At 34.4% G+C, this 24,127-nt stretch overlaps 1 pseudogene; it reads left to right on the plus strand.

The window, feature by feature from the left end:
• Nucleotides 1-758: 758 nt before the first annotated feature.
• Nucleotides 759-13,214, plus strand: LOC149265618 (monocopper oxidase-like protein SKU5 pseudogene; annotated as a pseudogene).
• The last annotated feature ends 10,913 nt before the right edge of the window (nt 13,215-24,127 follow it).

Below are 24,127 nucleotides of genomic sequence, written 5' to 3' on the forward strand. Positions count from 1 at the left end.
CCCAACGAGGCCCATAATGTTTGTGCTTTATCTTGTAGGGTTATGTTTTTGGATGTTAAGGGGTTTCCATTGTTTCCCAATAACAAATAGGCATTCAAGCCTCATTGTAACACAATTTAGAGGTATGTATCTGTCACATCTCTTCTTAGAGATAAGCTACCATCAATCGAGCTAGTTTATTTCCATTTTGTATGTAAGCATATTTCAATTGTTTGATATTAATGAAAAAAGTTTTATTTCTGCTACATCTTTGTGTTTATGTTTATATCTATATTTTGTTGTGTTATTGAAAAAGTCTGGATCAATTGAACAAGGTCACAATTAGCTATAGTTTTTCTTTACCAGGCATAGATGATTTATTGGATTGTTTGAGTGGTAGTAGTTGTTTCTCTGAGATTGATTTGAAGAATGGGTACCATCTTATTAATATTAGAGAGGAATATGAGTGGAAGGCAACCTTTAAAACCAATGATGGGTTGTATGAACGGATGTTCATGCCATTATGTTTGTCAAACGCACCTAGTACCTTTATGAGATTTATGAATGAGGTGTTAAAGGAGTTCATAGCGAAATTTGTAATTGTGTATCTAGATGACATCTTGGGTTATAGCGAGTCCAAAGAAGAGAACTTGAGATATTTCACGTATGTGTTAGAGAAGTTGTAGAAAGAGAAATTGCTTATCAATTTCAGAAAATGTTCATTCCTAAAGACAGAGCTTGTATGTTTGTGCTTTTTCATATCCAAGGATGGTTTGAAGATGGATCCTGATAAGGTAAGAGCTATTGTTGATTGAACATCTCCTAAAATTGTATTTGAAGTTAGAATTTTTCATGGTTTGTCTAGTTTTACAGGAAGTTCATCATATATTCTAGTAGGATTAGTGCTCCAATTATGGACACTATAAAGAAAGATAAATAACCATTCCATAGGACTGTTGAAGCGAAAAAGGATTTCCAACTATTAAAGAAGAATATCATAGAACAACCTGTGTTGATTTTACCATATTTCAATAAGCCTTTCCAAGTGAAGTGTGAAGCTAGTGGAGAACAAATTGGTTGTGTTAACTCAAGAGGATAAGCCCAAAGCATATTTCAGTGAGAAGTTGAATGAAGCAAGGAGGAAGTATACTTATTACGATGAGTTTTATGTTGTGGTACAATATTTAAAAAAATGGAGGCATTAATTTAATACCTAAATAATTTTTTTTCTATGCAAACAATCATGCCCTACAACACAGTATGCAACAACCTAAATTGATTCAAAATAATGTCAAGTGGATTGAATATCTCCATAGTTTCACTTCCGTTTTGAAGCATATTAGTGGACAAGGTAATAAAATTGTTGATGCATTGAGCAGGAGGAATTTGATTATGCGGGAAATCCAGGTACAAATCATGGGGTTTGACTTCATGAAGAAGTTGTATGAGGAAGATGCAGATTTTAAGGAGGCTTACAAGGCTTTTAAAAACCCAACAATCCAAGATAGAAGTATGTGTCTTGATTACATGCTACAAAAATTATAATTGTTAAAAAACAATCAACTTTATGTTCCAAAATGTTCTATGAGGGATAAGTTAATCAAAGAAAAGCATAGTGAAGGTCTTGCAAGACACTTTGGACATTGAAAGACTTATGAGAAGTTGCATCACTTAAACTATTAGTTGAAGATGAGGATTGATGTGAAAAAATTTGTAAGTAGTTGTAGAATTTTCTAACATGTAAAAGGAAGGAGCAAGAATACAAGATTGTATACACCATTACCAATTCCAGAGAGACCATGGGATTCAGCAAGGATGGATTTTGTACTGAATTTGCCAAAAACTCAGAAGATTAATCATGCAATCTTTGTTGTAGTGGATATATTTACAAAAATATCCCATTTCATTCCTTGTCTTAAAACTAGTGATGCTACCCATATTGCTAATTTTTCCATTAGAGAAGTAATGAAATTACATGGAGTACATAAGAACATTGTTTCAAATAAAGATACCATATTTTTGGGACATTCATGGAGGTATTTATGGAGAATCTTGGAATTGATTTGAAATTTAGTTCAACTTATCAACCTGCGTAGATTGAAGTAGTTAATATAAATTTGGGGAATATCTTGAGAATCTCGGTTGGAGATCATCCAAAGTAGTGGGATCAACTACCTTCCCAGGTTGAATTTTCATATAATGATCCTCCAAATATAAGTATTGATCAAAGTCCTAATCGGATTATGCATGGAATGCATCTAAGATGAGTGCAGGAACTCATAAACTTGGGAAGAGTAGGGAAAAGGAGTGCAACAGGAGAATATTTTCTTATAGCCATGCAAGAGATCTGTGAATAAGTGAAACAAAGATCGCAAGAGAGAATTCTTGATAATATTGAAAGGAGATTGAAATGAGAGATTGCAAGGAGATTTTTAATATTGATACAATGATAGAAAAACTCTTAGACACAAATCACTCCATATTTTACTAGTGAAATGAGGGATCTTTCCCCCATGAAGTAAATATCCAAATAAGAGAACATATTTGAGATGAGTCTAACCATCACCTTGCGATATCCCAACATTTCTCAAGCTCTTTCAACATGACCTCTCATGTACTTTACCCAAAGCTGGTAATATTGTGAAAACCACATATTCTTCCAAATAAATCTTGTACTTGTCATAGAGTTGTTGTGCATACATGTAAGGAGGCCTTTGGGTGCACATTTTATAGACAGTTGTATAAATGTTCATATACTATGTTACAAGAAACTTGTCTTTTAATTTTTCTTTCAAAATATATATCAACTTTAGGATTCCATTTTCAATAATATCCCATCCTTCATTGAATTCTATAGTTTTATCTCTTGACATCATCATATTTATTGAAGTGGTAATTTCCCTCCTTTCTTAGCCTTCAACTTCTTTCAAGCAACGTCTCCATATAAGGAACCCAAATTTTTTGTTCAATATGATTGGGAAATATTATTTATTTATGAAAATATTTAACACGTCAAATTATTTTTGTGGATTTATACTCAAGTATATATAAGATGCATACTTCATTATTGCATATATACACTTCAACAACTTATACATACCAATGTGCAAGTATCAACCTTTACAATTCGACATAACAAATCATACGTATGAAAATTAAAAACGATCAATAATATTGATAATTCTTCATATAACCAAAAAGCATTGACACATTAAATAAAAATAAACACCTACACATAATGTGCCCGATTAACTATGATAATGTTTATAATGGAAATAGTTTACTTTAATCACTTACCTTTAATGTACCCCATTAAGACATGATAATATTTTTATTTATTTTATTTATAATAAATAAAAACAAAATATATCAATTTTTCTTAGAAAACCATTTGATTAAAAAAATATCAATAGACATAAAACTAAATTTTGAAACTTATTCTAATTAAAGTCAAAGTATTAATTGATACATTAACACCTATATCATTTTCTTTATTTGGAGACTTAGAGAGAACACCCACTCTTATTCACTGAATAATAATGCATTCAAGGCTTTCAGCCTCTATTATCTCAACTCTACCACCAAGCCAACTCATAACCACCTCATAACCTCCTCACCTTCCATTACAAAAACAATTGAAGCATGCAAAGGAAAAAAACTATGGTTGTTTTAGATATAAGTCGAGTTGAATGGGATTGAGCTGACGTGTGAGCCCAACTAATTAAGAGGAGGTTGAGATTTCATGGAGCACATGTTGCTCTAAGTTGACTCGTCCTAGAGGTCGAGACATGAACATATTTTAACATGAGCTAGGATGATCAGTTGACAGAGTCAACCCCAACAATTAACAGAGAAATCTCAGAGTTTGTCTTCCAGGTGCATCTCTTATACGTGCATTGGAACAACCTAGGATGTCGTAATCCCAAGCCAGCATGTCGAGGACAAAGGAGATTGGGGCCAATACTTTACAGAGCTAAGGTTAGTGTTTCACATAGAAATCCTGGGGTCTGTCTCTTGGGGATTTCCCTTTGTGCACACTTGGGGATAACAAGGGTTATGTAACCCTAGATTGACACATACAAGTGAAAAAACTTAAGGCAGGCTTCGTCACAAGTTTTGGTCATGTTATAAGTGTAGAGTGTCGAAAAACAAAGTTGCAGAGGTAACACCTTCTATGAGAGATAAGGCATGCTTCCTTTTGAAGCTTGTCACAATATTGACTATAATGGTTCTTTAGGGTTTTATCTTTAATGCCTACCTTCTGATATATATATATATATATATATATATATATATATATTATTTGTTGCAGTGGTTCTGGTTGGATCTAACTATCAAAAACTTCTAAATTACTTGAAGGGAACTTAAGACTTTGGACTCAAGTATACACAAGTTGGTGAATTTAGCTTGATTGGATACTCTGATTCAGATTTCGATGGAGATAAATAAACTATAGTATCTACTTCAGGTTATGTTATGAGTCTTTGGTCATGAGACATCTCCTAGAGGTCACACAAACAATCAGTTCCAGCAAATTCCACAAATGAGGTAGAATATGTGGCAACAACACAAGCAACAACGAAAATTGTGTGGCTTCAGAAAATTCTAGAAGATTTATAGGATAAACAAGTGCACTCAACTCTTCTTTTGATTGAGAAAACTTATGCAATAAAGTTGGACAAGAACACAAAGTTTCATGATTGAACCAAACACATCAATACAAAGTATCATTTGATCCAACATCATGTTTAGGCCAAGACAATCCACATGTGACATTGTTCCACAAATGAGCATATAACAAAAATCTTCACCAATGTGCTTGGAAAGGAAAAATTGGAAGAATGAGAATAATTCTTCAACTCATAAACATCCCTTCAGATTAAGGGGGGGAGGGTGTTGACACCTAATCTTTGGGATTAGGAAAATCCATGTACATATTGTAAATAGAAAAAATAAAAGAAATTGGTAGATGAAGAGACATATGGATACGAAACCCAATAGTCTCCTTCTCCTTGTATATATCCATATTTTCTCTTAGTGAAAAACACATTTTACTTTTTGGAGTTACCTCATGGCCTAACAGGAGAACATTTCTGAGATGGTGTAGGTTTCTCAATTGAGGGGGAGAGAGTGCCTCAAAAGGAGACTTCACAAATTGATCCAGTACAGAGGTCCCCCCTTCAATATATAATTCACAATCACTCAAAGTGTCTTCTTAATTAGTGGCTAGAGCTTCATGAGGGGGAGAGAGTGCTTCAAAAGGAGACTTCACAGATTGATCCAGTATACAGGTCCCCCCTTCAATATAGAATTCTTGAAAATGCTTTACATGCACCAATATGTCTAAGCGATCAATTTGACTCTTGACAACATTGTCAATCTTGGAATATTCAAGAAAGATCACATCTCTGCATATTATAAACTTATTATTTACTTCATCATAGAGACAGTATGCTTTGGAGGTGTCTGAGTACCATAAAAAGATACATTTTCATCTCCTTGCACTGAGTTCGTTTCATTTTTCCTTGGTTATGCAAGCATGATAGGTGGAACCAAAAACCCTAAGATGCCTCACCGAAGATATGTGGCCATACCACATTACATAGGGAGTCTTTTTTTTTAGATCATGGGATGGACACCTATTCTTTATACACACAACACATAAAAATACATCATCCCAAAATATCATCTTAACATTATTAAAAAACATCATTGAACGTACCATATTTAAGATTGTCATGTTCATTCTTTCAACTACACCATTTTATTGAGGATTATAAGGAACTTTTGTTTGATGTTTGAGCCCATGTTGGCGAAGATATTTTTCAAATCCATTTGTAGTATATTATTTTCCATTATCAGTACGAATATATCCAATATGAGATTGTATATCATTTTTAATCCATGCATGGAAATTATTGAATCTTTTAGAAGCTCCAGATTTGTTCTTCAATAGATATACCCAACGCATTCTGGTGTAGTCATCAATAAATGTCATCATGTATTTATTACCAGGTTAAGAAGGAAAATTAATTGTGTTGCACAAATAAAATGAATGAGTTCAATCTTTCTATGTGCTCTGAAATGAAAATCATGAAAAAATTGTTTGTTGTGCTTTCCTAATATACAAGTATAAGATTGCTTAGGTTTCCTCGAAATAGTTGGAAAGCTAGTAACACCATTTTGCTTCAACAAATGAAGGTTTTCATAGTTCAAATGTCAAAATCTAGCATGACATAAAAGACTTTATCAAAGTGTACCTTCATCATAGTGAAACGGTATGAAAAGTTATCTACACGAGCAAAGGTTCCTTGTAGATTTAGAGCCATTTCTTCTTTTATCCCAGTCCTCACTAGTGAGTTGGATGATGCTTTTCTAAGCTCAACCTTTTCATCAAAAAATGTAAATGGAGTGTTCTTGCTAGTGGATGTGAAATAAGGAAAACAAGTTTCCGCTCAACTTCGAGAGGTTGAGAACATCATGTAGAAGAAAGTCTGCAACACCAAACAGTTTGGGTTTGATGGTGCTAAACCCTGATGGATTTATTTTTTACTTATCTACAAAGTAGACTACTCCATCAACATTGTCATCGAATTCTTCAAAGAAAGCTCTTCTAAAGGTCATGTGGCAAGCTGTTGTTGAATCTTGCAACCAAACACCTTTCCATGAAGCAACTGAAGCATTAAATAAGTCTTCAATTACTCCATTGTTTTAATGTGCCATAACATAATGAGTGGACTCAAGTGCTTTACCTTTCCCTTTATCTGATGATTTTCCTTTCTCTTCATGTATTTCATGTCTAATCATGTCCCATGAGAGCTTACATGTAGAAGCACCATGTCCACATCTATTACATTGTATGCAATGAATATCAGGACATTCCCCTTGGAAATGTACGCCCTCTTCCTTTATTATTCTTCCTTCCTTGTCCTCTTCTGCCACCTCTTCCTCTAGAAGAATCTTGTGCTCAACCATTATATTTTTGTGCAAGAAAAAAAAATTCTCTAGGAGCCTAAGTAGTTATATTCTTCTTCCCAAAATAATTTGAAAGTCAAAATAAATATTTGAAATTTTTCCACTAGCTTGTAATGAATTAATGGAAATAAGTGGGATACCATGCCTTGACAAAAGTTGTGAGAGGAGCATCTATTTTGACACCAAGAGAGTTGAAACAAATCTTTGAAGGTTTTCCACTAGCTTGTAATGACTCAAGATAACGGTAATAATTGTAATACAACACCTTGAAAAAATCTATGAGAGGAATATCCATTTTGACACCAAGAGAGTTAAAAGAAATCTTTGAAAGGTTTCCACTAGCTTGTAATGACTGAAGATAATGGGAATAAGTGGGATACAATGCCTTGACAAAACATGTGAGAGGAAAATTCATTTTGACACTAGTGGCTTCTATGTCGTGCATAATGGCTGTTACTTTAGAGGCTAAGGAAAGAGGATCATCATCCTTCAATTCTAAATTAAATAGTTTTATCATTAATTGTACTTCTAGCTTCTTTAAAGCACCGAAAACATATGTAAATGGAATAATATGATGACTCACCTCTTCACTGATTGATGTTACAATCAATGCATAGGCCTTGTTTTTCTTGTTCTACCATATCGAAAGCTTCTTGTCAGACATGGGCTTATTAGGAGGATTTCCTCCTTCTCCTCCACAAACTCATTTCCAGAACTCATTGAAAATCAATTTGTGTTTTCTCTTTCTACACCACTCACGGGACTTCTCTTTGCTAGTGAGAACTACTCCCACTGTGGAGATGAGTGAATGCATCATATAATTATGAATTGCACCCTTAATAGTCATAAAAATATGAATTGTCTCTACAATAAAATCGATATTACTTTTATATATAAACCATACAACTTAGGCAATCATCCATTCATAAAATATATATGAATTAAAATACATCAAATATATATAACCTATATGTATTTTATCCAAATCAACGCACCTTAATATATGATTTATATATACCCATCATATATTATATATTACAATCTTTCAAAAAAAAGTCAATGCACTTATCCAGCATTCAACAGAATGTCGCAAGGAATTTAATGTCATTCAACACTATTAACGAACGCATATAATGGCTTCAACACAAAAAAAATGCAAAAATCAAATATATGTATGCACAGTCATGCAACACACAATCTTCAAAGAATTTCAACGCACATTCTTCTTATATATGAGCCAAATACCATCCTCCAACATACCATTAATGCAATAATATTTACACAATATAAACAACCAATGCGCAGTGCATAGCTTAAATATGGGAATTCACAAACTTTAAAACAAGGCATACTATCTTCAACGGTCAACATTACATTCATGGTTTTTATCCTGCAAAAGGAACTTGCTCAAACATGAAATGTAATCTCCAACTCATACATACCATGATTTTTAGAAGAGATGAAATATTTGATTCCTTTATTCCAAAGGAAGTTTGTTCCTATAGTGGTCTCTTAGCTAAGAAATAAAAGGGAGTGACTCAACTCACTGAGAGAGAGAAAAGATTGCGTTATAGGTGGTCTTTAATGCATAATAGAACCAAAAACCAACACTCACGGTGGATGTTCAACGCATTTCCAAGTGACTTGAATGCATAGAATCTTGCATGGAATATGACAAAGAACAGAGGGACAAACTGTAATAGAGAAAATAAGAGTTACATGGATATAAAGGGAATCAAAAGTTGAGGAGTTGGCTCTGATACCATGTTAGGCCAGGAATTGGGTAACTCCATGAATATGCATTTCATTAAGAGAAATCAAAAATATATAAAATGAGAGGGATAACATTGGGATTCATCTTCTAATGTCTCTTCATCTTCCAGTGCTTCCTTATTTTCTTATTTACAATATTTATTTGAAATTCCCAATCCCTTAGGATTAGGTGTCAATAATTTTATAGAATTTCTTTAAGAATATAAAATATAATCATTATTTTATTCATATATTTAAAACAACATGACAAACAAAAGAAGCTTCCCCCAAACAAATAAATCCAACATGTATACTATATAACTAGTTGAGGCAGTTACTCCAACAACCGTGGTCTTACAATTTTAGAATCTAAATAACATCCCTATTGTTTGGATGTAGATTTTTCTTTTGGTTTTATCATTTTGTTTCCAACTATTAAATTTTAGTTAATGTCATTATTACTCCAAAACATCAGATTCTTCATTGATAATAAGTATTGATATGAGTATGCCATTATGAGTTTTTTTTTTTTTTAAGTATTATCAACATCTTCGATTCTTTCTTGTACCCAAGATGGGAATGAAGTAATATATGAAGTATTTTATAGTGTTTCTGTATCACAACGAGTTTTTAGATTTTCTATTCCTTCAATTTGGTTTTGTAATTTATTTAATATTTTCAGCAAAGAGAAAATAACATACTCTCCCAAATTGATTGTTGTTCCAAAATTGCATGTTTAGCAAGCTTGAAAAGATGTTTGGTGAATGATACCAAAACTTACAAGGCAAGGTAACTAATCTCTTATAGTCCAATATATAATCCATGTCCTTCTATTCTTCTAATTTTCTTGAACTGTTGCTAACAATTATTAATGCAAGTGGAGAGAGAAGGCAAGGTGGCTTCTTCAATATGGTGTTACATGAAGGACCACTCCAAAGTCAGAGGAAACTCTCAAACTTCGCTGACTCATGGCACAATTATCTTTGGATGGTCTATTGAGTGGTATTCATGGCATATAAAGAATGTAATTTTCACCATGAATGAATGTAATTTTCCACTTGCCATGAAATTGAAAATAATGCATAGATCCTATAGGTGTTTAAAGTGCATAAATGACCCACCTTACAATAACCTTATTTTCTAATTAAGAGGGGTCTCCATCTAGCCACTATAGAGGTAGGGGCCTCTATGGGAGAATTTAAAAAATTTGTGATTAGAAAATTCAATACTGAATTTGATATTTATCCACATCAAAAGAAAATATGACAAAATGTTTTGATAATAACAAGATGGTTCAATTTTGTGTCGCTTGAAAAAATAGAAAACTATAGTAAGAAAAATTGCAAACATTTGCTCATTGTTCATACATGATAATTGTCCATATTGATATGATTGCTACAAATTTTGAATTTCCTAAACATAATTCACCTTTTAGTCTATTATTTGCAAGAACAGTGACATGCCTTCACTTTCTACAATTTTGAACAATTATTATTCTCTATCTATCCATTCTAAATGAAATCAATATGTTGAAAGATGGAATTGATTTCTTACATACGCAATTTGGTGTGGCATAATTAAGATATCTAAATTTCAAAAAATTATGTGCCCATGCTAGTTGGAGCCTCGCTTGAACATATCTCTTCATTGGATGAACCTTGTTTGAACTTTCTCCTTCTCTCGCTTGGGAAAATAAACATGCATGAAATAGTTGCATCAACAGTGATAGGGGATGGGAAATAATACAAATTTGCAATATTGTGTGAGCAACGTAATCTTCCAACGAAATCCTATACTTGGCATAGAGTTGTTGTGCTTACAAATGAAGAGGCCTTTGGTTGCACATTTTATAGACAGTTGTTTGAATTTTTATGTACTCTGTCACAAGAAACTCATCCTGTTTTGAAAATATTTGTCAATTTTAGGATGCCCTTATGAATAATATCCCATTTTTCTCCTACTTTGGAAAAGAGAGATTCATCAAAAAATTGAGAGTAATGTGCCCAAAAGTACAATAGAAAGTGGCACTAATAGCCAGTAAATTATTGTCTCTGAATGAAACAACAATATAGATGAGATTTGTGACCATAGAACCAAAGATAATCACGAGCATTCTTATCATGATATGGATTTTTCCATGACCGACACTTCAATTTTCCCCCATGTTCTCTGTTCTTATCTTCTTGAGCTTTCAACGTTCCTTTAAATACAAAAATAAATTCAATATCCTTAAAATATTCATCTTTTGCAACTCAACCACAAAATTTGAAGAAAACCCTATAACTAATTTAAACCAAAAATTTTAATAATTTGTTAGAATACACTCAACATCTTTCTTATAGCTTTCTATCGCATGTTTCTTGAATAGTTCAAGTAATGAAACTAGCCCTTATCTCTATTTTAATTACGTTGAAGGTGTTCTCTATGTGGGCTTTTTACTTCCAGACACTGTTCATTGCAGCGAATCAGCGAGCATAGTTTTCATCCTCGTTGCACTTATCTCTTTCTGACATGTGGAATCTCCGTCTCATCTCTCTGTAGTGTTGTGCGGGGTGGGAAGTTAGGTATCTATCTTTTTGTGATGACAACCACCAGTCGCTGGTGACCAACTTCGAAGAACATCAATGACTGCTATAGGTGACCAATAGCTGTCATGTTTTGTCAACATGTGCATTCTCTGCGTAAATAGCTCATAAAATGCATGCAAAGTGGTCTTGAATACCTGGAAGAGCTTTCCAAAAAAGTCGTGTTGTTTTCTTCACACCCATTTCATAAAATGTAAGTTTGGGGTTCTGAAGGGTTGTTATCATATGCCGAAGCTTACATTTCTGTAGAAGAAAGCTTGTTCACAAAAGAAAATAACTACCATGGGGGAGTACAAAAGATTTTTGTTCCTTGTGTTTGTTTGTGTTTTCTTCAGAGAGGCCTACTATGGAGACCTAATTTTTTTTATGAATTGAATGTTTCTTACACTGAAGCCCCTCTAGGTGTGAAGCAATAGGTGATTGGGATTAATGGGCAGTATCTTGGAACCTTGGTCAACTTTATAACCAATTGAAATGTGGTATTGAATGTTTTGAAAAATCTAGATGGGCCACCTCTGATCACCTAGAATGGTTTGCAAAATCATAGAAATTTTTGGGAAGATGTTGTATTTGGAACTAGTTGTCCTATTCTGGTAGGATGGAACTAAACCTATAATTTTTAGGCCAAATATCAAATTGGTAGCTTCTTTTACTTCCCTTACCTTCACTTTCATAGAGAAGTATGAGGGTTTGGAGGAGTTATTGTGAACAATCGCCCAGTGCCATTTGGAACTCCTCATGGAGATTTCACAATATTTTTTGGTGACTGGTATACAAGGAGTCACAAAGATCTGTGAGCATCCCTTGATGGTAGCAAGGATCTTGGAATGCCTAATGGAGTGATTTTAATGGGAAAGGGCCCTATCATTACAATAATTCAATCCCTATTGGTATTGAGTACGAGACATTCAATGTTTAGCCTGAGAAAAGCTCTCACCTGAGGGTACCCAATGTTGGGATTTCAACTTCTTTGAACTTTGGAATCCAGAATCATAATTCCTTGCTTGCGGAGATAGAAGGGTCCTATACATCACAACAAAATTACACGAACTTGGATATTCATGTTGGTCAGTCTTACTCCTTCCTGGTGATGATGGACCAAAATGAAAGCATTGATTATTAGATGGTAGCAAGTGCTCGCATTGTTAATAAAACTATTTGGTCCAATTTCACAGGTACGATGACCTTGCATTATTCCAATTCTAAAGGTAAGGCAAAAGGGCCTCTTCCATATGGTCTGGATGATTATTATGACAAGTACTTGTCTATGAACTAAGCGATATCTATCAAGAGAAATGTATATGTTAGGGTTGTTAGGCCTAATCCAAAAGGGTTGTTCAAATATGGACATATTAATGTCACTCAGGTCTTTGTGTTGAAAAACAAGCCACCATAATTTATCAATGGGATACTTTGTTTCACTTTGAATGGGATTTATTACCAGGCTCTTGCAACTCCACTCAAGCTTGCTGATTGTTTTAACGTATCTAGAGTCTTCAAACGTGGTTTACCAGAGAAGCAATTGAATAGGACACGAAATGTTGACATGTCGATAATTAATGGAAACTATAGAGGATTCATGGAAATCATTCTACAGAATAATGATACAGCTGTGAGAAATTATCACATGGATGGCTATGCCTTTTCTGTTTTTGGGGTGGAATATGGAGATTGGATCGAAGATGGCAGAGGAACTTACAACAAAGGGGATGGAGTTTCTCGTTCCAATGTCTGGACAACAATTCTAGTATCTCTAGATAATGTTGGCATGTGGAATATCCAAGCCAAAAATATAGATACCTATATTTGGGTTAGGAAACATATGTAGTGGTTGTGAATCTAGAGATAAACAACAAAACGAAGTTGCCTCTTCCTAGCAATGCTCTTTACTGTGGTGCCCTCTCGCACATGCAGAAGCCATAGTCCCATACAAATGATGAAAAAGCGTCATCTTCATCTATCTATGTTGGAATAATTACATTTCTAGGTGGCTTTCTAATTTCCTGGGAAATACTTTTCAGCTAAATTAGCTTGCCCCAAAGAAATCCCTGACCATTTGCAAATACATTCGAGGATTTCTCGTGTGTGAAGATAGGTCAGTGATATTAAAATTCCAAATATGTAGAAAATACTACTATGATTCATTTAAAGCAAAAAGGAAAGGTTAAGAAATTGTTGTTGAATCCATCTTGGGACTTGTGAGGACCTATTGACGTACATTTTTTTGGCATCGCGAATAGGCAATGGTTAGTTGTGACTAAAATTTATTCATGCATTTATGTGTGATGCCATCTTGTACTGGGTATTGGGATTTAGGTTTGAGTTTTATGCATCATTGTAGCTATATGGCCAACCAAAGTCTTAGGCATTTGTTTTATTTGTTCATGACTTTGTAAGGATTCCTCTGGATAGCTCGTTTAGATCGTTGTCCTAATTGTACTACCCTCATTAATATCTATATATATATATATATATATATATATATATATATATATATATATATATATATATATATATATATATATATATATATATACATATATATATATATATATTGAAACTTCTATTTTTTTATATACCTGCCACTTTGACATTTTTCGAAATAACTAGCTAGTCAACAATGATGTGTTTATTTTACAAAAAAGTTGTATTTTATGACTAAAAAATGATAAAAGGTAAACGGGTGTCAATTTTAAATCCTCGTGAAGATACTCGACTTCAAGGAGGTACTTTACAGTACCCAATTCTTTTTCCTTACTCAATGATGGAGGAATCATCAATAAATATCTCCTCTTTATTAGATGGAGGACTAGTCAATAAATATCTCTTCTTTATTTATTTTTATAACATTAGATTTGGTGGGCCAACGCACCCAGATATTGGATAGAAAAAATAGGCCAACAATGAGTACCTTTCAATCAAAAGTAAACGTTCACAATTAAAATTAAACATTCATATCAATATCATTTAAAAACCCTTAAAAATCCACTCAATATGACAAAAAGGACTTATAAATTTTAAAATAAATATATCTCTTATTAATTCCTCTCAAAATAAGATCTATATATTAAAAATAGCTAACAAGTCTAACCTCTATTAAAATACTTATATAGCTTTGCAACATTGAAAGAACTCTACAATGAAAAAATAATCTCTTGCAAAATGATATGCCTCTTCTATCTCTAAGTGTGCATTATGTGGGGATCACACTAACCTACCTATAATTTGGTTACAAGATCAATACAATTGATTTACAATTCATTACAGGTATTCATGCTACATCATATGCCTGCAGAGCATATCCTACTCAATTGTGTACAGTCCTATGCAATATGTCTTTGTGGAGTGTATTTTCTTCACTTAGTGAAACATCCCTTTCCTTTATGCATCTATTTTGACTTGTTAAGACTTTCAAAACTTCAATATTCTCCTTGTGCCAATATCCCTGAATATTTGGCTTATCCTCAAACCAAATATTGCACATTGGTATGAATGATGTAGTTAATGGAACATTTGTGATGAAACAATCTACAAAAATTGGGATTCTAGTATCTAGTTCCTCAAATGAGTCTTGCACCTTGGAGGTCAAAGAAAAATCTCACATCTACCTCAACGGTCATAGTTTCCTTAGTAAGCTTGAATGACTTAAGAGGCATTGGTTTCAATATATTTCATCATTATTGAGCTATTAAATGAGCTTTACGAAGTGGATGATTATACAAAGCTTGATCTTGAATTCAGATACCACCAAATCAAATTAAGAAATGAAGACATTCTAAAGATTGTTTTTAGAACACATGATGTGCAATGAATTCTTGGTCATGCAATTTGGTTTGACTATATGATCCTTCTGCTTTTCAAAGCCTTGTGAACAATTTTTTGCAACCCTTTCTTAGAAATTTTATGTTGGTTTTCTTAAAGGGAAGAAATATTAAGCATGTCGACAAAGTTCTACAAATTCTTAAGAACAATCAATTTTATGTAAAAATATCATAAATAGGGTTTGGGAAATAAGTAGTAGAGTATTTGGGTCATATTGTTTCAAAGGAAGGAGTTAAGGTGGAAGATCCAAGTTATTGCAAAATGGTATTTATTGGTAACATAAAGAGATTTAGAGGATTTTTTTGACTCACGAGATATTATTGAATTTTAAAAAGATATTATGCCTGCATTCTGGACCCACTCATACCTGTCTTGATGAAAAATCATTTGTGTGTTTGTGAGGCTACTTTGGTATTCTCCGTCTTAAAGGATTCTGCCTTCTACACCAATTTGGGAAACACATGATTTTGGTAAAACATTCATAATAGAATGTGATGCATCAAGAGAAGAAATTGTACTAGTATTAACAAAAGAAGAGGTACGCTTTTCTTTTGAAAGTGAGCAATTCAAGGAAAATACTTGATGGAAAAAACAATGGAAGAAATTTTACATGTAATAAAAAATGTAGATAATATCTCATAAGGAGGTACTTTAAATTTAGGATAGATCACGGTAGTCCAATGCACTTTCTAGAGGAAAATTTATCATCCAAGGAGAAATAAAACTTAGCAATAAGGCTCTAGGAGTTATTATTCCTAGAGCCTTGGCTCAACAAACACTCTCGTAGCCCTATAACAACTTGGGTTAAGTTACTAGTCTTAGAATCCTTGGTTGGAAAAATGCTCTAAAAGCCATTGGTGGGTTGACTTACTAGTCCTGGGAGCCCTAGTTGGAAAAACACTCTGGAAGCCCGGAAAAGTGTTGGGTCGAATTACTAGTTCTATAAAATTGGTTGGACAAATGTTGTGGAGCCCAGTAGGAGCCATAGGTTGAGATACTAGTCCTATAATCTAGGTTGGAACAAACACTTTGGAGCCATAGAAGGCTTGGTTAGATACCAATTTGACAATGGTTTTGTGATGTCTGATCATGAGGTGGAATCTCTATTTGATGGGTTGAGGTGGTTTGGCCTCTGGAAGCCTTGGATGGTTTTGATTGATGTGTTTTATGAGATCCCACATTCATGCTTGGAATATGGAATCGGGGTGACTGGCTGATTGGCTCAACCATGTCTACTGTTGGGTGGAACGTGGTAGTCCCATACAGGGTTGGCTTTTGCATCATTAATATGAGGTTATTTCTCCTTGTTATTTCATGAGTATTATACTGGTTTATATGTGGATTACATGACTGTTGTTTCCTTGGTATTTCTGTTGTTATTATGTTGGTTATCAATATGTATTATGACTATTGTTTCCTTGGTATTTCTATTGTTATTATGTTGGTTATGAATATGTATTATGATTGTTGTTTCCTTGGTATTTTTGTGGATATTATGCTGGTTATGAATATGTTATTATGCCTAGTGTGTAGTACTGTGGTTTAAACAATGTAAACTTTGACACGGGCACTGATATTGTTATTCGTTTTGTAGAGATAGCAAAAAAGTGACCCGAGTTTGAAAAGGGGTGATGCAGAACACACATGTTTTTTTGGAGCATAGTTTTTGGCACTATAATTTTTTTTATGTACATTGTGTTTTAGAATGGTAGCAATTTTGATGTTGATTTTAAAAAGTGGTAATTCTACACTGTTAGCCTCCTACTACAGCAGGTTAATCATCTTTCATGATCGACATTTTTACATGCCAAATATGTCATACTTTGCTTGTTGCAATGCTCCATATTTGCTACAGATGGCCAGAGAAGTATCCATGAGAGTGTGCTAGTCTAAATGCCACTGCTGTGTTCCATTTTTGATGGGTTGATCCATTTTTTATGAGTTTTCAGCTAAGGGAGGTCCAAACAACTTAATCTTGGCTTCCCTAGGTTTCAATTTCCTCTTGTAGAGTATAGAGAATGAACATCTGTCCAAACAGCTTAATCTTGGCAGATTTGTAGATAGGTAGAGAAACAAGGGTGCTCAACAGCTTAATCTGAGCCCCTGGATGCAATAAGTGTAGTTGTAGATAGGAGGACAGCAAGAAGAAAAGAACAAAAAGCTGGGTATGCTAGTTCAAGTGCACCCAAACCAAAAAGAAGAGAAAAAGCTAGGTGAATAGGCCGGGTAGGTAGCTTTGTGGTTGCAGAATCATGGATTGTGATCCATTTCATATTGTCAAGTGTTATATCTATCATATCACAAGATGAAGGTGATTTTTCAGTTGGAGGACTTCAAGAAATGCATGTATAACTTCCCCCTTCTCCCTCTTTCCCAAATCACTCACTAACTTCCCCTAAAGAGGTCAAGATTTGCTTGATACCTCTTAGATTCATCATTCTCCATATCATCTGCCTTGGTGAAGATCTGCTTAACTAAAGGAATGTTCACACTTCTTCTATCAGTCATTTTTCCCCATTGATAGCCTAAGTCTTCATTCTTAGCACTTTTTCTCATCATTATCATATTAACTACTAACTTTATTATGTAACTCCCTATCTCTTTTCCCTTCCCCTACTAAAACTATCTCTATAACTCCCCTATATACTTATCCCCTCCCCTTGGTTGAAAAATAACCATATACATCCTTGGGAATTGCTAAGTTTATCTGAAACTCAGCAAGAACCCTCATTGACCCCTCTGACCATCTTCCAAATGCATAAGGACTCATTCCTTTGCATAGTTTCCCTTCATATGTATAAAAATCATCTCTTTGGCCTTGGTTTGCCTTTATAAGGCATGAAACCCTCTTTGGCCACTGAACCCCTCTCAAAATCACATCACTTTCCCCCTAAGTGCCTTTGGACTCCTTCCAAGGCATAAGAATACAAAAACCATGCAAAAACCATGAAAAACCTTCAAAAAAGGATAAAATCCTCCCTTTTTTGGCTATCGGACCCCTTCCGATGCCTTAGAATCCATGCCAAACTATAAAGGAACCCTTCCGATTTCCCAAAAGGCTTGGCAGTTCACAAAAACATGGGTCCGATATAATAAAGTTTCATTTGGACCCCCTCCGATGCGATATCGCTATCGGGAGGGGGCAGTGGCATATATAAGCGAAAATGGCTAAGTCTCAAGGCATGGGGCATAGCGCCGATGGGCCGGACCCGAAAACATATAAAGTGGATCGGTAATAGTATATCGGGTCCGCGCAGTTCGGCGATCACATATATGTCAACCCTCTGCCCCGCCGATTGCCGAAGTCCCGATATAATCGCAGCCATCCATTTTTGGGCCCCAGATCTGACGGTCCAGATCTTGTCGTGCAGCCCCCCACTTCACATCGCCCCATATACTGCTCCGATTTGGCGGAGCCGATGAGTTATCAAATGCAGTGTTAAGGGTTTTCGGGTCCGCAGACCCATTCCACTGTTAAAACCGTCGATTTGGGTCCTGCCGATGGGACGGACCCGAAATAAAATAAAGAGGGCCTGTATAACTTATCGGGTCCGATGGGTTTCGGCGTTTTTATGTGGCAACCCCATGACCCCGCCGATAGCGAATTGCTGAGTTAATCTCAGCCGCCCATTCAGGCCCAGAGATCAACGGCCCATATTTAATCGCATCACTCCTATATGGCTCCGACCAGCAGAGCCGAAAAGTAATAAAGCGCGGCATAAAGGCATATCGGGTCTGAAAGGGTCCACACTGTGTGCTCCTATATCCCGGAGCCGAAAAGATATGAAGTGCAGCATATAGTATTTCGGGTCTGCTTACCCATTTTTACCAAATCCGCCGATATGAAAGCTCCGATGGGCCGGACCCGATCTCCATAAAGAAAGGGCATATAAGAATTTCGAGTCCGTGGCATTTCGGAGGTTTTATGTGTTGGGACAAATGGTCCACCCCGATGCGAGTTAGCGCCAGCCCCTGGATCTGCCTTCACGCAATCCAACGGCCAGGATTTAATATCCACTACAGTGCCGCTCCCGCCTATGTTTTTCACGAATTTTACATAGAAATTGGTCTTTTTCTGTGTAAAAGAAAAGGCGGAATTTGTTCATATTTTCACATATACGCCCGCGCCCGGCTCTCGATAAGGGAATTCATGCATCCCTAAGTTTTTTGAGATCGCTCCAAGGCCCAGTTTTGCTTCAGATAGCCAGTTTCGGCCTCGGCACAGTCGACAACACTTTTTCCTCCTGTTTGCACCATTTTTCAAAGTTTAAAGCTAGTTTTGATCGGCCAGAGCGCCGATAGCATTCCAATGGCCACGGAGGACATTAGCAGCAGTTATTTTTGCATTAAAAGGCAGAAGGGGGCGATGGGACAGTTTAAAAAGTATCAGCGGTGAGAAAAGGCCTAGATTCAGTGCCAAAGTGTATCAGGATGCGGCAAAGAGTATTAGTCCAGTTTTTCAAAGCAGATGAAAGCAAAGCAAGCCCAGCAAAGTCAACAAAGCATCATTCAGCCATTAAGGCTCACCAAAACTTCTTTTGTTGCCTTAAAGCCACCTAAAGGCATAGATGAAGGCTTTTGAAAGCAGAGTTATTGCAGAGACATTGTTACCAGTCATATTTTTGGAGCAGCGCTGCTTCCTTAATTGCGCAGTTATCACACAGAGGACAGCGCATGGCTCAAGGCACTCTTTCAGTCCATTTTTGAAGCTGCAGGACCCTGTGCAGCCCTAAAGAGCCATTTTGATGAGGCTGCTCCCTCATGTGGAGCTGTTTTAGATATTTTATTGCATTTATTTCCAGCACAACTTAGCATTCGAAGAAGTTAGTGCACAGATCTCTTTTGGCTCTGTTTTGATAGATATTTTGAGATATTTTCTCCTTTGGCACCTGTTCAAGGGATGTTTGTAAATATTTTCTATTTAAACAACCCTCTGTATTTATGTAAAGGGTTGGTTGGTTGATAACTTCCTCTAGACTTGCATTGTATTTTCTGAGAGTCTCTATAATCAAAGATCGCTGGAATATTTGGGAGATGAACTGACTGTTGTATTTTAATGTCTGAAGGGTGACTATGGAATCCTAATGCTTCTACATAGCCTAATAAGTGTTTCTTATCTCTGTTTACAGTTTATATGTCTTTATGCCATCATTGTTTCACTATCTAAATAGCAGAAAGAAAGAATAGTTCAGAGCTCACTTAGTTGTATTATGTTCTCAATTTCTGTGATTTATCTATGTTTTTCCTCTGAATTAGTCCTAAATATGAATACTGATTTGCTCATATTTACACTAGTTCTTTCATATATGAATGTTGTTTAGGAATCCTTGATTGCTCCTATATAATGTTCATTCACCTTCCCTCTGTTAGCATAATGAGAGCTACTTAGTTGCCTTTCATTCACTGACCTTCATTCCATCCTTATTCCAGTTTGATATTGTTTTATGTGTAGCTATCCTGCTCTGTATTCCTCTTGTGACTAAGAAAACACAACAGCAAGCCTAATCCACGACTCCATGCCCAATGGTTTGAACCTCTCACACTATGCATCCCAACTCTGTTTGAAAGAACCCTCCATCCCACCAAAATCAAAACAAAACCCAAGAAAATCATAACTAGCCTAAAATCAACCCAAAACAAAGCTAAATTATAAAGAGAGAGCCCTCTCTGATTGCAGGTAGGCTAGGACCTGCAGTCCAAAGATTGGTTTGTGGTTACCTCGGCCGTATCCTTTAAGGAGCTTTAAGGACAACCTGAGTGATAACATACACCATGCCTTTTTTTAAAGGCTTTTTTTTTTAACTTTTAATTTTCTAGTGTATGAAATGTAAATAATTATTTTGTAAATTTAATAATTTTTAGAGTGGTCTTCTTTCTTTTTTTTTTTTTTGTAGTAAGGTTTTTATTTTTCTGCATATTTCAAGAAGAAGGTCGATATTTTGAATTTTTGATATTCTACAGATTTATACATCGTTAATTAATTTTTCAATCCACATGAAATAATTGTCTCTAAAAAACAATATTTTTTAACAATTGACATAAAAATAACCATTTTTAACATAAATATAACTAAAAAACTACACGTTTTGATAATTTTTTGCTAGAAATGACATGTCAAAATCACAATTTTTATAGGAAATTTTTAACTAAAAATGGTTAAATAATATTTTTTTTTTGAATTTCATGTCAAAAAAATAATAGCGATCACCTTTTTTTTTCAAAAAATAATGATTAACTTAAAAATTAATGCGAAAATCACATAATACAAATATTGAACGCATAACAACCTTAATTGAGTGTATATTCTTCTCATAAAATGTCAAAGTCAAAACATTACAAGTATAACTAATTAATAGTTACAAAAAATGAGTTTGATTTCCAAGCATAACTTAAATTTAATCAACAATGTCACGTAATCTAAACTCTTCGTCCTCTAGAGTTTCATCATTGTCTTCTTCCGCAATATTTTCTGCTTCATTTTCCTCATTTTCCTCTTCTAACTGATCTTTGATGTCTGCGAATCTCCCAATGTAGGCCTTTCCAATCATTTTGTGTAATGGTGGTTGGGGTTCCTTTTCCTTTTTTTCCACACGTGATTCACTAAAGTACCCTTTCTTCAACCCAATTTCTTGCATTGCATCTGGAACAAATTGAAGAGCATTAATTCTTTGCTGAATGAAATTGCATTGTATTGGATCTTTTTCAATTGCAATGCAATTTCTTCCTTTTTGAAGGCAACATCCTAGTTTTGTACCTAGTTATCAAGCACAAAATAAATAAAGAAGTAAATTAGTACAATGACATATTAATTAAGAAATAACATATTGAAATTCAATTCCATATAATAAAACTTACCTAAGCCAAAAAATAAATCCAAACCCAATCTTCTTCATTTGAACATATATCTATAATATAGTTAATCAATAACTGTGGTTTTTATAAATGTTAACTATCTCTCATTTTGCTTCTTTGTCTTCATATGTTAGTTTTCTCACAACAGCATCATATGTCAGTATTTAGCTATGACTCTTTCCATCTACCAGATTAAAAATCATAGACATATAGTTATCATCTTTTACCCAACTATCAATATGGATGAACTCATAATCATTTATAAATAGTTGATCTTCACGGTTAAGAAGATTTGACTTTTTCTTGTAAAATGAAATAGTAAAAGTTCAATTACCTTGTACATAAATTAATTTTTCAACATTAATCAAATATACATTTTAAACGTCTTACCATGTAAGATGCATCCTTGAATTTGTTTTCTCCTTGAAGCTTGACAATAACATTGCCAATTGTGTGTCTGAATGAAATGTCACAAATCTCTATAATGTTGATGATGTGACTTCTAGAAATCCCACAACCATTTTAATAAGAGCTTGATAAGTATAAGGGTTACTATCATAGTCAATGTTTGGAATATTGAAACCATGGGGAATATCTGCAATAACTAGGGCATAATCCCTTTTAGGTATGAGTTTAGCAATGTCTTCACAGTCGCCTTGTATTACTTGATATTGAATAGTGTCTAGCCCATTCCAAATGAAATGAGTAAGAGTTGGATCAAGTTCAACATTCTTAATATGTTGCTTCTTCAATCTTTCGATCTCTATTTTTTCAATAAAGGTTCTGAAACTATCTGGTGCTCCATTATCATCCTTCTTCATCTTTTATAAAATAAAAAAATATATGTGTATGTTATAAATTAAAAATAGTACACAGATGAATAAAAATGAATGTATAAATCAACATACCTTTTTAAATGCAAGATTAAAAACTTTTAATGTTGATGTAGAACTTGAATCTGGATAGTTTCGTACAACATTATCCCAACTATCTTCATTCAATAATTTAACCATTTGTTCTTGAATTTCATGTAAACTTTGTGACTACATAGATAAAGTAAAAAAAGTTAATATAATGATATGTATAACAAATACTACCAAGAACAATATGTTATATTTAATAGAAAATTATAATCTAGAAATAAATAAAAATAATTCAACAAACTTACTTTTGAAATTTCTCAGACATTTTCTCCAATGATAAACTCCCCTAACCTCACACGAGATAATATTGCTTTGACAAATTTTTCATCCTTCACTTCTTTCAATGCTTTCCAAGGTGTGATAGTCATATCTTCTGGAAGCTGCTTCATTTTAGGACCTGATTTACTATTGCTACATATCAATGACTTAGACTTTCTGACCTTCTGGTTTTTAATGCCAATGTTTTCCCACATGCTAAAAAACTCATTAATCAACTCCCATATCTCTTCAGTTCTAAATGCCAACTGGAAAATGTTATCAACACCTCTGAATAAATCACTAAATTTGCCGCCTTTGCCACCTTTTGAATTGATCTTCTCTTCAATTGGATAGCCTATTTCCTTACAACATTCCTTTCAAAAATCTACAGTAACATTTATCCTATCCCCACCACATTTTTCTTCAAATTCACTAAGAATAAATCTAAACCTTTGGATGAAAGTCATAGACATCCTATATTCATTATCTAAATTATGATCCCATGCCACTAACTTTACTTCTGTATCTGATAAACCAGCATAAGTGATACATTTCATTGTTTCAAAACGTGGGTTATTGGGATATTCCTCCATCAATTGTCTTTGAGCTTCTACAAAATGGTTCCCCCCAAGCACATAATAAGTGAATTCAAAACATTTTGACTTATCAAATGCTTCTTTGTTGGGAACATGAACTGGATCAACAAGAAGCACATAACTAACCACATGAGAATATGGATTGTACCTCATCAATGTCTTCAAGTTGTGAAAATGTAGATGATGTGGCTTTCTGACTTGATATTGACATTGTCCTTCACTTGCCTTATAGATTTGTCTGACATTTAGCTGAAATGTATGACCACCCTCAATTAAGTTTCTCTTTGTCAAATTATGTCGAATGGAATTTTGTTTTGTTTTGATAATTCCATCCTCTAAATCAGCTCATGGTGTAATGATTTCGCTGCTTTCTTTTGAAGTTTCA

The sequence above is a fragment of the Pinus tabuliformis genome, chromosome 6, assembly GCF_031772625.1.
Source record: "Pinus tabuliformis cultivar Carrire ecotype Pingquan chromosome 6, CPIR1, whole genome shotgun sequence".
In the NCBI taxonomy this organism is placed as follows: domain Eukaryota; kingdom Viridiplantae; phylum Streptophyta; class Pinopsida; order Pinales; family Pinaceae; genus Pinus; species Pinus tabuliformis.